Source organism: Protopterus annectens, chromosome 5.part0 (genome assembly GCF_019279795.1).
Source record: "Protopterus annectens isolate FY-2018-M chromosome 5.part0, PAN1.0, whole genome shotgun sequence".
Taxonomy (NCBI): Eukaryota; Metazoa; Chordata; order Ceratodontiformes; family Protopteridae; genus Protopterus; species Protopterus annectens.
This window is the reverse complement of record NC_056735.1, coordinates 721240864-721257184: the sequence shown is the minus strand read 5'-3', so window position 1 is coordinate 721257184 and position 16321 is coordinate 721240864. Positions and strand designations below refer to the sequence as shown.

The 16321-nt window shown below is 41.3% G+C and overlaps 1 protein-coding gene across 7 annotated transcripts in view; it reads right to left on the bottom strand.

The window, feature by feature from the left end:
* Positions 1-16321, bottom strand: part of TBL1X (transducin beta like 1 X-linked) — a 2018721-nt gene that overhangs the window by 460675 nt on the left and 1541725 nt on the right. The gene's annotated exons all lie outside the window — the stretch shown is intronic.

Genomic DNA, 16321 nt, shown 5'->3' with positions numbered 1-16321 from the left:
TCTCCCTTTCTCACTGAGGTGACCCCCAACAGCCACACAGGGGGCGGCTAACCCCTAGTCCATAGTGACCATAGTTGATGCACCAGAGGGATCCGGGATAAAAGATAAGTGGTCTGAGGTAAGCAAGACAAGCAACAACTGCCAATAAGCACTACCAGGCCACAACAGTTACTGCTTCAAACAATACAGTAAAAAGCACTTTAATGCACTGTGTCAACTCCACAAAAGTAAAATAAACAATTTCTCCACAGAAAAATAATTGACTCCACTTTTAAACTCACAGAAAAAATGAGCACACCCTTTAAAAGTATGTGACAGTCTCAAGGCAGTCTGTTAAAACACAACATTCCTACCTTTAAACCTTCCTGAAGAGGAATGTAAAAAAACAACACAATTAAGAAAGGGAAATATCTGCCCAGCAAAGGAAAGCACAAGCAGACTGTCGATCCTCGAAAGCCTCAGAGCAGCATACTCTTCGGTGGCAGTAACGCTCTGAGGGGCTCCGTGCCCAAACTTGTCTTTTAGTCAGCTCGAACTGCCCGACAGTTTGGGAGTGTGGAAGGTGCCCTGAATCTTTGGAAGCTGGCCAATTGTTATATCCTTGGCAGAACATAACCAATATAGCTAAGGCTACTGCAGCAGTGATCAATATGATGAACATCAGTAGCATTAACTGCTTAATATTCGATTTCTTGTTTAATGTTACTAACTCTGAGGCTTAAGTATTATTTCTATTTTTTTAATAGTTTATAAAAAAAAAAAAGGGACTGACATCCCCCTTAAAAGCATTACTACAGTGGCTACTTTATGAAGCTCCCCCCGTGATGTTGCATGTGCATCTAGTAATTGCTTGGTTAAATTGTACCAATTCATTGTAAAGATGGGTCAATAACATTAATCCAATGCTGTTACCTTGACCACATCCAATACTGAATGCCATGTGAAAAGGCGAGGAGAGGATGCTCAATGTTGCACAAAAATAGCAGTGGGGTAGGACAGTTTAATACAATGTGGAAAGTGTTGCAAAGGAGTGGATTTTTGCTAGCTCACCCACTGCCACAATCAGACACATTCCTTGATGATGGAGATGGTATTTCAGCATTGACAGGGGTCAGAGCTAACTGATGTTATGAGCGGTGATGGCATGACATTAGCATTGCTGTCCAGTTACTGCAAACAAAAACATCTCTTAGTATGTAGGGCAGCACATCTGATACATCAAGGTGACAAAATGATGCAAGAGATACTTCTTTAACATACCCTCCATAAAGCAAAGCAGATACTTTGCAATAGTTAAAGGTCTTCAAAGTGGAGTGAACACTGAAATGGGCCAGCCAAGTTACAGGTACTGGAAGAGCCATATAGTACAATTTTCAGTTTCAAAAGCAAGATCTGTACCCACGGCAAATCTACAATGCAAAACTTAGGACAGAGCTGTTTCCTTTACTGTAACCTGTTGTCCTTTGGGATTCAACAGCACCTACTTGGGATCATCCTGAAGGTGTCTTTAGCCAAAAAAGTAAATAATTTCATTGCTGTATAGACTGGAAGCTATGCAGTGAACAGCTCTTATGTCCACAAGCAAACGATCATCCCCAAATCCAAATATCAGTTGTATTTTGCCTGAGATTACACCTAAAGAAAGAAGACATTCCATGACATGTTTGTGCATATAAGATTCAAGATTCAAAGTAAACTTTGTCATTTAGGACTACACATGTGTAGTCCTAAATGAAATTACGAGTACCAGCTCACTATGAGGTTACAGAAGAAGCATACGATACAACAAATACAACAATAAGACATATCAAGTAAAGGAGTTACAGACTAATGACTATTCCCCAAGGACATAAGAAAAAAGCTAATGCCACTATGTAGTCAAATAAATACTGTGTGCCATAGCAGCATGACAGGTAAGACTGGTTATTGCAATATGAACTAAAATTGTCACTTTTTATGCATATTACATAAAGCAAGTAACAGGCAATTGCACTTGGATGTAAATATATAACGGAGTTGTTTTTTTGTGTCTTTTTGGCTTTTCCCGGTTAGGGGTCGCCACAGCGGAACTCCGGTCCACTAATGATTGGCAGTTGATTTTTACGTACCGGCTTGCCAGGCCTGACGCACAACCTTCAACGAAGGTACGCCCATTCACGCATGTCTCCACGCAGAAAACGCTCTAGCTGAGAATCGAACCGGACAGCGTCTTACTGTGAGGCAACAACGCTACCGCAGCACCACCACCACGGGTCTAGTAAATAAATAAAATATTGCACATTCCAAACAAAACATTATTAAGTTAATTTGTGGTGGAGTCAGTAGGGTTGGTGTCCGAGTTAACAAGTCTCATCACCGTTGGGGTAGAAGCTGTTAAAGAAACTGGAGGTCCTACAGCGAATACTGCAGTACCTCCTGCCACATGACAGTTGAGTAAACCAGCCGTGCGCAGGGTGTGAGAAGTCATTAAGTATTTTGTCGGCGCTTTTGAGGCTCCTTGCTGTGAATAGCTCTTGGATTGATGGTAAACTGGTGCTCATGATTTTCTCAACAATTCTCACCACTCTCTGTAGCTTCTTCTTTTCAGCTACTGTACAAAAGTACAGTTTTGTACCTACCATAAATGTAGATGTTCGAGTGCTAATACAGCTGCAGTAATCACAGATGGGGTTTTCTGCTGTCAGGCGGGTCCTCGGTCGGCCGAATTCCAAAGTCTAGGTCCGGCGTCGGTTGTTGTCGCTTTCTTTCCTGATGTCAGTTAGGCAGGGGTATACAAGACACAGCCAACGCCATTTTCTTCAGTCTTTCTTGCCCCAGATGTCAGGTGCCCCCAGAAGGAAGGCAATACATAAATTATATTTATATACATGCAATGCAATATAATCAAAAATCAGTAGTTGCAAGCAAATATACCATAGAAGGATAACCCAATCAGGTTGTATGAAGAGGGGTTAGGCCCTAGGCCTTTACCAAGAGGGGAAGGAGGGAGGGAAAACTGTACTGCAGCTGTATTAGCACTCGAACATCTACATTTATGGTAGGTACAAAACTGTACTATGTTCATCGTGCATACAGCTGCAGTAATCACAGATGGGTAGAATCCCAAAGCTACGCACAGGGTGGTAGGCACTAGGTGGAACTGGGATGAGACAGAATGCCCTGCAACACAGCAGTGGCAAAGCCTGCTCTAGTTTTGGAACATAAAGGCAGGTGGTAGTGTTTTGTGAAGGTATGCACAGAACTCCAAGTGGCTGCCTCCAAAATATCTTTGGTAGGAACTCCTCTGAGGAAGGCTGTAGAGGTAGCTGTGGCCCTGGTGGAGTGGGATCTGATGCCTGTAGGGACATATTTTCCATGATAGGAGTAACAAAACTGTATGCAGTGGCCTATCCATTTTGAAATTGTCTGTTTGGTAACTGGCTTCCCTTGAGCTCCTACAGCATAGGACACAAAAAGTTGTTCTGATTTCCTGAAGGGCTTTGTTCTGTCCAAATAATAACGTAGCTGTCTATGGATGTCTAAGGAGTGTAGCAGCCTTTCCCCTTTGTTTTGAGGATTGGGGTAAAAGGTAGGTAAGTGTATGGCTTGATTTAAAGCTACCCTGGATACCACTTTAGGCATAAATGACGGGTTGGTTCGAAGGGAAACCCTGTCCTGATGGAAGATGAGAAAGGGCTGCACAGCCATGAGGGCTTGTAGTTCCGAAACCCTACGAGCTGAGGTAATGGCCAGAAGGAAAGCTGTTTTCCTGGACAAATATTGCAAATCTGTTGAGGCAGCTGGTTCAAAGGGAGGCAATGTTAATTTTTCTAGAATGTAATTAAGATCCCAGGCTGGTATTGGTTGTTTCCTTGGTGGTCTTATATTCTTAGCCCCTCTAAGAAACTGTCTTAAGAGTGGGTGAGAGAATAAGGGTGGATCCGTGTTGAATTCTGCAGAAATGGCTGAGGCATGGATTTTTATGGAGGAAAATGAAAGTCCACTGTTCAGCAGCTCAGCTAGATACTGTAATACCTGAGGCAAATTCAGTTTTCTAGGGTCCTGGCCTTTTTTCTCATTCCAAGAGCAAAACCGTTTCCATTTTGCGGAGTAAGCCTTTCTAGTAGATGGCCTTCTGGCCTCCAAAATGACATCCTGCACCTCTTTGGGGAGTAGGGTCTGTTGTGGTGTTAAGGAATTTTCCATGCAGCGAAATTGAGTGTTTTCAGCTGACTGTGAAGAGTTTAGTAGCTGTGCTGAGTCAGCAGAAGAAGCATTAGAGGTAGGGACCAGGGAGGAGTATGTGTTAGGCTCCTCAGGAGTGGGTACCAGTGTTGCCTTGGCCAGTCTGGAGCAATCAGTATCATCTTCGGTCTGTCTGCTCTTGCTTTCAAGAGCACCTTGGGCAGAAGAGGCAGAGGTGGGAAAGCGTAAACTGTCCATGCTGTCCAACTGAATGAAAGGGTGTCCACTCTCCAGGCCTTTGGATGAAAGGTCCTTGAACAAAACTTTTCCAATTGATGATTCCTGTGGGAGGCAAAGAGATCTATGTCTGGCCTCCCCCACGCTTGGATTATTTTTGTAAACACTTGAGGATGCAACTTCCATTCGTGTGGATCTGTCATATTTCTGCTTAGATTGTCTGCCAGCGTGTTTTCCAAACCTGGCAAGTACTGTGCTTGAAGTTCGATTTGCCATTCCAGAGCCAAGTTCCAAAGTGTCATGGCTAGTCTGCAAAGGGGGTATGAATGTGTTCCTCCTTGTTTGTTTATGTACCACATTACTGTGGTGTTGTCTGTTCTTATCAATAATTGTCCTGGATGCAGGAGGTCCTTGAAAGCTGTAATTGCATTTATCACTGCTAGCATTTCTTTTTGATTGATGTGAAGGTGCTTTTCCTTTTGGGACCATTTGCCCTGAATGCACCTGTCTGTCATGTGCCCCAGGCGTAATATGAGGCGTCTGTTGTGATGACTTGATTTGCTTGAGGCTTGCAGAATGGGAGACCTGTGTTTGTTTGACATGCTTGGGCCCACCATAGAAATTCCTTTTGCAAACATGGAATTATTGGTATTATTGTTTCCAAACTGTGGCTGTGTTGAGACCATAGGTTTTTCAGGTACCATTGAAGTTTCCTCATATGCAACTTTGCACATGGGATTAAAAGAATGCAAGATGCCATGAAGCCCAGAGCCTGCAGGATTTTCCTTGCAGTAAGCCTGGTACAATTTGCTAGTATTTTGAAGTACTGAGTTAGTTGCCCCTGTTTTCTGGCGTAAGATAGGCCATCTGGGTGTTTGTGTCCAAGTTGGCACCCAGGAAAGTTATTTTCTGAGATGGTGTTAGCCTGGATTTCTCTTTGTTGATTGTGTATCCCAGAGAATGCAGTAACCGTGTTACATAAGCCAGATGTTCCAGAAGTATGTGCTTGCTGTCCACTTGGATCAGGCAGTCGTCCAAATAAGGGTAAATTTGTATCCCTTGAAGTCTGCAGTAGGCAATTACTGATGCCAGGCATTTCGTGAATACTCTGGGCGCAGTAGATAAGCCAAAGGGCAATGCAGAGAGTTGATAGTGGATTGAACCTGCAAGAAATCTGAGGTATCTTCTGCAGCTTTGTCTGATTGGGACATGCAGGTATGCCTCCTTGAGGTCCAATGTTACCAGCCAAAACTCCTTGCCCAGCATGGGAAGAAGCTGCTGTAATGTGAGCATCTTGAATTTTGTGCAGTAAGAATGTGTTTAGGATGGATAAGTCCAAAATGGGTCTCCAGTCGGTTCCTTTCCTTGGTACCAGAAATAGCCTGGAATAAAAACCTTGACATTGTTCGTGAGTAGGTACCTCTTGAATAGCTTTCATGTCTATGAGCTTTGAAATTTGTAGTTGTGCCTCTGCCCTTTGATTGTGTGGCAGGTTTGGCATGCCTCTCATTTTGGAAGAGTGTGAAAATGAAATCTGTAGCCTCTGTTTATAACGTCCAGGATCCATTTGTCTGTTGTGACAATATGCCAATTTCTTGTAAATAATGCCAGCTTTCCTCCCAAGGGTGCTGCCAGCTGAGACTTGCTTGGCATGGAAAGGAGGAAGTCATTGGGTTTGTTTCCTGTATTGTTGTGCACTGTCTTCGCCACCTCTTGGTGCTGGAGTTTGCCATTGCCTGCCTCTATATGATCCTTGTGATTGTCCTCTGCCCCTTGTGCGCCTGTATCTACCTCTTTGGGGCTTGTCCGTGGCTGGAAAGGACCAGTTTTTAGAAGGCCAATTTCTGCTAAAATGTGGTGGTTGAACCTGTAGAAAAGCTTTGACAGTTTGCATAGATTTGGCTTTTTCTTCCATTTTCCATAATATCTCCTCAGCATTAGTACCAAATAGCACATCCTTTTGTAAAGGAGCATCTAGAAGTTTAGCTTTCACATGATCAGGCAAGATTTGTTCCCTAAGCCAGGCATGTCTACGAATGACTGATCCTGTAACAGCAGCTCTACTTGAGGCCTCTAGGGCATCATAGCCACATTGTAAGGTGTGTTTACCCACTTGTTCTGCACTATGCATCATATCCTGCAACTCCTTCAAATCTGGTTGTTCAGGTTGAGACATTTTATTTCTTAATTGTGATAACAGAAACTGCTGATATTTAAGCACATGAAACTGACAATTTAAGGCCCTCATGGCTAGGGTGGCCGAGGTATATACCTTTTTCCCCACCTTTCTAAGGATCTTGACTCTCTTTCGGAAGGTAGTGGATTCTTAGCAGTAGAGGCCTTCATTCCCTTGGGGCCTTGAGAAATGGTTTCAGGGTCAGCATTATGGCTTTTGTAAAGAAATTGGTGTGAGTTAGGAACTCTGTAGTACCTATCAGGCTTGACTGGGGCAGGAGGCAGGGAATCTGGATTAAGGCAAGCCTCCGAATAAACATCATCAAGTATGTCCAAGACAGGAGGTATCGCCAGAGGTCTGTGTTGAGGTAACAAAAGAAATTCCCTAAGTCTTTTCTTGGAATCAGAAAAGTCTTGGCCTTCCCAATGGAAGTGTTCCCTCAAGGTGTGCAAGGTTTCCCCAAAAGAAAAATCCTCAGGAGGAGATACAGAAGGAATGGACTTGCTCTGCATCAGAATCTTCAAAAGGGGAGTAAGAGTGTTCCTCTACATCAGAATGTTCTGAAAAAATGGAGCCCTGATCAGAAGAGGGAGAATCTTCCTCCACTCTGGGTCTCTTGTCTGGAGGGGGTTGGGAACCCCTGATAAGAGTAAGATTAAATCCTCAGCCATTTTAAGCATCTGCTTTTTAGGCATGGGGCCTGGAGATGGGCCCTGTGCAACAGGCCTCTTGGGATGCCTGGCTGATTTGGACTTAGTAAAGGCCTTAATGGAAAAGGAAGATGAGGGCCTAAAGACACCATGGGTGGAAGTGGACCTGTCCACATTAGGAGGCTCAACGCTCACAGTGGCTTCGGTGGTTTGTAGTATGGGTATGGGCCGAGGTACCTGCGGTCTCGGTTACAGAAGACACCGCCAAAGAAGTGTCGTCGGTAGTCAGGGACTGCATAGGCGTCTCGCTGAGAACCGGACCACGTGTAGCCGGTTTTGGCGTGGTGTTGGTGGGGACCTCGCGTGCCGGTCCTTGTCCTTGCGTTTTTTGGACAAAACGGTAGTCGGAGTCTCCAACGACATTTTATAATCAAAGGCTTTACCAAAAAAGTGTTGGGCGAACTCCGCCCGACGCTTAATAGTGCGTTTATTGAAAGTAGCGCAAAAGCGACAGCCCGAGACGTTGTGGTCTGGGCCTAAACAAGGTATGCAGAGGGAACGGAAATCCTTATGCGGTATTTGCTTCCCACAAGAAATACAATTGTTAACTTTTTCTGACATCAGTCTGAGGCAAGAAAAGTTTCCCCAATGGGGTACTTAGCTTTAATGAAGACTTTGGTTTCCAATTTTTCGTAAATTCAGGAGCTGGCCGACCGGCACTTGCGAACTGCTTCTGCTTCGGGCACCGCGCGGCAAAAAAGACTGAAGAAAATGGCGTCGGCTGTGTCTTATATACCCCTGCCTCACTGACGTCAGGAAAGAAAGCGACAACAACCGACGCCGGACCTAGACTTTGGAATTCGGCCGACCGAGGACCCGCCTGACGGCAGAAAACCCCATCTGTGATTACTGCAGTTGTATGCACGATGAACATCAGTGAAGTTACAGGTGACAATGCTCTCAACAGCTCCTCTGTAGAAGGTGGAGAGAACATTAAGTGGGAGCTTTTCTCTTTTGAGCCTTCTCAGAAAGTGGAGCCAGTGATGGCCTTTTTGACCAACTGACCAGTATTCACAGTCCAAGAGAGATCCTCTGAAATGAACACTCCTAGAAATTTTGTATTTTTAACCCTTTCTACCTCTTCACCATTGACCTTGAGCGATCAGTGGGCGGTTAGCCTTTTCCTGAAGTCGATTATTTCTTTTGTTTTACTGACATTCAGGTCTAGGTTGTTTCTCACACACCAGTCGATCAGAGAGTTGACCTTGTCTCTGTATGCTCTTTCATCATCTCCTTTGATGAGGCCCACGACCGTCATGTCATCTGCAAACTTGATGATATGACTGAAGCTGTGTTTTGCAGAACAGTCGTGGATAAGGATGGTGAACAGTAGTGGGCTGCGTACACATCCCTGAGGAACACAGGTGTTGAGAATTAAACACCCTGAGGTGTTATTTCCTACACATGTCATCTATGGTCTGCTGATCAAGAAGTCAAGATCCAGTTGCAAAGTTGCTTAATTCCAAGGTTGACTAGCTTATTGATAAGTTGCATCGGAACCACAGTATTAAATGACGAACTGAAGTCTATGAACAACAGCATGACATAGTTGTTCTTTCCCTCTAGATGGTCAAATGAGAGGTGTTAATGCCACCAATATGGCATCAGCAGTGAACCTGTTTGCCCGATAAGCAAAATTGCAGAGGATCAGAGGTTGATGGTAGAATTGCTGATAGGTGTTTTTTAACAATCCTCTCAAAACATTCCATGACGTTAGAAGTTAAAGAAACTCATCTGTAGTCATTCAGGCAAGAGGGATTGGCTTTTTTGGGAAGAGGGATGATATTTGTTACCCTGAAGCAAAAGGGTACTTTTTCTACAGAAATGGAGGTATTGTAAATATCTGTCATAATTGAGCATAGTTGATCTGCACATCCTTTTATTTATTTGCCCAGTATATTGTCTGGGCCATCAGCCTTCTTGAGGTTCACTTTCTTTACCTGACCTCTCACTTCCTCAGAGTTAAGACTGAGCACCCTTTCATATATAAGCTTATGTTCCTTAACAATAATACAAGGCCAATAACATGACTACTTCCCTTTATAAAGGCTTCTTGTTTCTTCATTCTGTTTCCTGCCTCTATGAATAAAAATTCAGCAAAGTACAAAATATGAACATAATCTGATATCTGGCAGTAAAGAAGGCGGCATTAAAAAAACAGCTGAGATCTTCAGCGTCACCACTTGTAAGAGAAATGGACAAAGCAGATGAGCTGCAGGCATTTAGATGGGACAACTGGTTGTGAATGGGGTGCTTGACAAACACTGCTGCAGGAAAAAGTTATAGCCATGTTATTTTATTGTTCTAGATTTAACCTCTCAATTTTCAGCAGATTCCCTCCATTGTTTATTTGCCAACTAGTAGACTAGGAACTCTTAAACAATAGCAGACAACTGCTAATTTCATCGGTGAGTATTCTCAAGAAAGGCTGAAGTATGATTGAAAAAATGTTTAAATATGAACAATATTGTAGACATACGTCATTACAACCTGGGTGAAGATACCCACAGCAGATGTCACTATTTTTTTCCATCTATTGAATCAACTTCCAAAGAGCAAATAAGTTTCGTAAACTTCTATCAGTATTGACAAGGCAGCATTTCAGAAGAAATTAATTTTATTAGTCATTTATCACAAGCAGCACAGCTGCAGCATCTAGCATACAATGAATAATTAAACTATGACTGTTTTGTAATTTTAGTTCCTGAACAGACTCCCCCACACCTTTATAGTATGCTCAGGTAAGGTATCCAATAATGCATTACTAGTTGTGTGAAGGCTTGTTTTACAAACAAGCAATAGTCACCTGCGTAACAGGTTTGTTTCAGTGCAAAATAGAAGAAGGCATGGGTGAGATGGCGAGAACAGCTACATGGAAACAGAGCTTGGCACAGTAATATCAGATGACCTAAAAGTATTGATCAGTGTGAAAATACAATGAGGAAAGGCTGAAGGAACCTGGGAATGAAAAGAAAGCAGCGTGATCAGCACAGATTACATATTACTACGCAAAGAGGAGTTAGGGATGTCTAGGACAAGGCTTCCTCAGGAACACATTAAATCAAAAAGCTAGTCTTCTACAATACATGGGACAGACATAACTTCAAGTGAGATATGGAAAAAAAAAAAAAAAAGATACTGGCTAACAGAGAACTTCAATTTACTCAACATGTAGAAAAACTGGGAAGTTAGCCTTAAGGCCCTTAGCCTAAAACATCTACATTTATAAAAAGGAAAAGCACCTCTGCAGCCTGAAAGTTTACAGCAAAGTTCCAAGGAAAAATGAAACTACAGCTATCTGCAAAGGTCCAATCATTATTCATTGTGTACATATTAAAACTTTTATACCTTAGCACACACTGAGTTCCTTAAGTGGCCTCACCCCCACCCCCTAAAACTCACTACAGTGCAACCGTAGGTTGTTGGGGGCAATGACAGGTTGTTCAGTACAGCACACCAAATTCACCAATTAATTATTCATGATTTATTATTTCCCCTGATTCTGAAATGGAAAATATAGTTCAAGTGAAGGCCAGGCAGCTTTACAGAAGCTAACATGAAATTGTTCTGTGTACTCGCTGCAAGCATCTTCCTATCTCCAAGTTCACCCATACACCAGCAATGTTGCACATTACAGCACCTGTACACGACCTGTACACGAACAGTCACTGTGTGGTGAACACTCAGCTCATAAACTGTAAGATGGACTGCTGTGAAGTGATCATGTTACCACCAGTCTATTTTGGAAGATGAATACAGACTGTATTTAAAGCCTGAAGCACTTGTGGGAGTGGGATGAAGGGAAGGAAACTGGCACCTTGTGAATGTAGGACAATGAAAGGCTGAAAAGTCAGTACATGGGACGGGGCAAAGAGTCTATAAGCCTAACTTATCTACATAATCACTTAGATGTTGAATTTTGACCCAGAGAGTAAATAACTTCTTAGTGTCAAGTACAGCAAAAGCCGCAGCCTCTGAATTTGAAATCTGAGAAGCAGCAAACATTTCTCAAGCCTGGTTCCTGTGTCCTGCAGTGTGTATGTATATATATATATATATATAATGCCATCACTTCAAAGCTTGCCTGAGATAAATGTAAATCACAAGGCAGATTCAATAACACCTACACTAAATGTACATGATCTGTATTCAATAACATCCCTACCACATTTTTTGCACTTTCTAGACACTCAGAAAGATTACACTAAGCGCACATGTAGTCTACACTTTGTGGTAACCTTTATGAATCCCCCTCAGTATTTAAAGCTGCAAAAAAAATCAGTAGGAAAACTAAACTTAGGAGGAAGAAGGTGCGTTATTTGTATTGTCTGTATACTCAGAATGGTGTACACTTAGTGTAGACGTTAATGAATCCCTGGGCATGTTTTTCTTTTCCTCACACAAGTTCTGGTGTTAATTGTTTGTACCTGTATGCCTACACATTTCTGGTTAAAGTTCATGCTTAATTGCTTATGTATGTATGCCTACCCATTTGTATTTAAATGGTGCACTTAACCTCGTTCTGTGTTGCCCTCCTCTTTGCCATTACGTTTTGAATTATTTCTATCTGCTTGCGTATCTTAGGTTCATAGGTAGTTACTGGACTTACAGTTCAAGCGACCAATGAAAAGCTTTGCCCAAATACCCAGTTGCCCCCAAGCACTGTTTGGTGAAGTGGCTTGCTCAATGCTGCTCAGCAGGCAAATGAGGGAATCAAACTTTCTACGGCAACTGCAGCTCACAGCCTTAACACTGCACTAACTCTGAAGTAGTTCTTTGGGATCAGCACACTCATGCAAGTCATTAGCAATACTGATTTAAAAATAGGTTTCCTCATCTAGTTAAAAGCAGTGGTATTAAAATGTTTCCCATTAATGCCATTATGATGCAATCCATGACCCTAGAGAGTAATATGAAGCATTCAAAGCTTTTACAACATTCAGTTTGTTGACATTTGAAGTTGTTTGCATTTCTGGTCCCTTTACACACATTCAGAACTACAGTTCAGTTTACTGGCTGTCCTTAAAGCAAAACCCGATTTTCTTTTGCTGTCCTTCTAAAAGCAGCACTTGTTTAACTAAGCAGTTTTTCATGCAGATCACATGCTGATCAGTCTGTCAAATGCACGTGAACACCACAGCACTGTTTAACATCATAGCTCTCGGATTTTCTTCATATTTTGCCCCATTCCTCATAAATATGGTTGATTTTCTGGTAAATCACGGAGTACTACAGTCAATAAATCAATAGTGCTAGACACTGGAGTTTCACACATTTTATCAGCAAAATGCATGCTAATGTTTTAAAACGTTCGTCTATCAGAATTCCAATTGAATTAGAAAAAACATCTAAATTTGCATCTGATTTTGGGTCTTTGTCTCAATTACGTGAACTTTTTGTGGATCTTGAGTAAGTTCAGAGTTATGAGTAGCATGCATACATGCAGCCTTATGTTTAAATCAGGAATGCTGAATGCACAAGAACTAAAACTGCGAGCCGCTGAAATCAGTAGTTATTAGTGATGTTTTCCTACTCTGTAGTTAATAAATGCAATTTTGTTCTGATACACAACTGCAGACGCAACACAACTATCTGTTCTACTGGTGATTCAGGCTCAATTAGTAACTTGATTGTTGCAGGGTCAGCCAGGGATGGAGAAGATAAGCTGTTGATACTACATTTTTGCTATCAAAGCCAGGCATGGTAAACTAGGTACAATGTTACTGGTCTGCAATGATGGTGAAAGTCCAGCACTTCTGCCTGCATGGTAATATGAGCTGTACATATTTGTTCTATGGGGTGAACACACATTAGAATGTCTGTACAACCTTGTGTGGCATTATTGCATATGCACAGCCGAGCTTGTCCAGCAGAACTCAGTATGAGACTGGCTGTTATTGCTTTTATAGTACAGCTGCACCATATTTTCAATAGTACAGGGCTGCATTGTACGGTAGACTTCTAGAATGACAAAGCCCATGAGCTGATGATCAGCTAAGGCTACACCTGGACAGAGGTGCAGAAACTGCTGTGAAAGGTGGTGGTAGACCACAAGACTGCAGAACAACAGAAAGTCTGCATTAAAATTTTAAGTTAAATAAACAGTGACATATCTAGATAGACAGATATACAATTTTAAACAATTAATTTTTCATGGGTTAACAAGGATAAGTTTCCTGGTAATGTTTTGGAATGCATCTTAGAATGGAAAACAAAATGTGGATATGTTATCTCCCAGTGATATAATCTTTCTGAATACTTGTGCAGAAGTAATTTTCCACAACGCACATTTTAATTTACATCACGTATGCATGTTTCATGTACAAGTCATAAGCATTTAATGTAAAAGCACTGCTATTATTAACAACAGATGTCATGATTGCAGTGCTATGTTTCAATTCTGAATTAATGTTTAAGTAATCAGTTCAATGGGAAGTGCATCCTATACATCTGAAAGATGGTCAGGAGTGCAAAAAAGATTTTGAGGAAGATGACCAAATGCCCATTAGTTCCCATCTATGCACTAGATGAGTCTGATGTGTGTGCATCTATAGACAGGTTTTTTTTAAATAATTTACAAAGTCAAGACATTTCCTGCATACAAATCATGGTGCAGGATTTAGTGCCATTTAAAATGTACCACTTTGTTAATTTAACAATCTGGTTAATGTCAAAATTTATAACCCTAGAAATGAATACAACACTTGCAGTGCTTTTATGGCACTCTGTGGGTTGAGTTTTCAATAGGTGGTACAGCTCGTATGCCTTTGCAGATATCCTTGCCCAGAGGTCAGTTTATTACACGTAAATGTGATAGAACATCAGGTGCTACAATGTTAATAAGAATGTTAACTTACCTTGTGGCCTGCCTTACTATCACTGGAACATGAAAATATGTAACTAGTCCAACTTTGTACAATGTCAGTAGTACAAAGAACAATAATAGCTTGTTACTTAACTTCTCTTTCTCAGGGCCTACAATCTCATTTCTTTGTCTGTTGTTTCAGTAGTTCAGTATCCTTCTCTTGCATCCTGCAAACAATAACCTAAAACGGTAGACTATGTTGGATATGTATGCTGCCTCCTTCTTTTAAAATGCATCGCTAACAAATCTTCCCATATCTCTGCAATGCTACATTCAACAATACTAGACTTAAAATTTTACTTGAAACTGTACCGTTCATGTCATTTTTGTCTCATGTAATGTCAGTGACTTTTAACGGATGCCTAAAATTGTACACTCTTCCAGTGTCATGTGTATTGCATTTTCTTGTTTCAAGTGCATATTTTGTGCCTGGGTCATGGCTGAAAATGGTTCGTGGACTAGTCTACTTACCAGGTAATCAAGTACAAATAAATAATTCTACATATACACAAGATTCAACAATAAATTTCATATATCATTTTTACATAAAACAGTCCCTGCACCTGACTCAGGCTGGCATCACCAAAAGACAAACGATCAGAAAGAAAGATCTATGCACAAGTGTGTGTGTGTGTGTGTGTGTGTGTGTGTGTGTGTGTGTGTGTGTGTGTGTGTGTGTGTGTGTGTGTGTGTGTGTGTGCATGCAAACACATGTTTTGGTGGAAGGATATGAGGCACATTTCACTTAAACATTCCTACCAAGCACAATACTTTTATTTACTTTAGAAATATATTTGATCAACACAGATCTAACCTCTGACAATATACACTGCTTAATCCCACCTACATTATTCTTTTTAGTTTTGCACAAAGGGTAAATGCCATCAACTCCTGCTTTTATCTTGAATATTTACCCATTTATGCATTCTTGTACTTTTAAACAGACTAGAATTTGTCAGCAATAAACATTAAGAAAAAAAGTCACATAGCTATCTTTCGCTGTGAAGGTGCAGATACTGTGGTACAGAACAGGAGATCTTGCTGGTGTGCATGTGTGTGTGGGTGATAATGAAGAACACTGGCCTGCACCAGTGTTTTTGCATAACTCTCAGATTATTACTGCAGTTGCATAATATCTAGGAGCTGCTGCATATTATCTGGGTCACAGCTCTTAACGTATTTAGTTAATAAACAGGGGCAAAGCTAAAAGTAATAGGTTCATAGGTTCCTTACAGGTTCATAGGTTAGTACTAGGCTAACTGCCCTTGCGAGCCATTGATAAGCCTAGCCAATTACCCCTTGTGAGACTCAAACCCTGCACCTTGTGTTTGTAAGGCAAACACCTTAACCATTAGGCCACCCTCCCAACCCAGTAATGCAATGGGTAGAAAACCCATTATTGTTACTCATACCTCTCAAGTGAACTCTTTATGAGGAATGTTCCACATTTTGAGTCTTAAAAGTCCATGTTCCTCACTGTTCCAAATTTCAACAGCATGTCACGCATTTAATGTTAAGATTTATTTGTAATTAATGTCACGGATAGCCGAGAGATATGGTCAGGAATAACTAAAAGCATTTTACTTTTATCATACTTGGTGAAAGAAAATAGTTTCAGGCACAACTTATAGGCCATAAAGTACAGTAAAATGATACTTGCTTTTTGGTATGGTATAACATTGCGTCATACAGAAAGCTGTAAATCCCTTATACCAGTCTGCCTTGTAAAATAGCACTGGTTATGAAATGGATGTCTGTGACTCACCTTGACACCATCAATACTATTATACAGTACAAATAAGCATACAAATGTTACACTGACTAGCATTGCAATTTTTGCATTTCTGATGCTTGTGAATTTCCTTTATCAACAAACTGTGAATATAATACAAACATTGTACAACTGGCGTGCATGTGTAATGGTACCATGTGCTGTGGAAAAGCACTATTGCACAGGGCAATGAAATAAAATAAAGACTGCAAATGGATAGCTTAACACGGCATAATCTCACTCCATAGCACCTGATGTTTTGGACAATACGATGGGTTCTAACAGAAAGTTATACTAATGCTTACATCAAAATGCCTTCCAAATTCCCTTAAATAAAATGTAATACAGAAATATGTTTGTTTGTGTCTTTCGGCTTTTCCCGGTTAGGGGTCGTCACA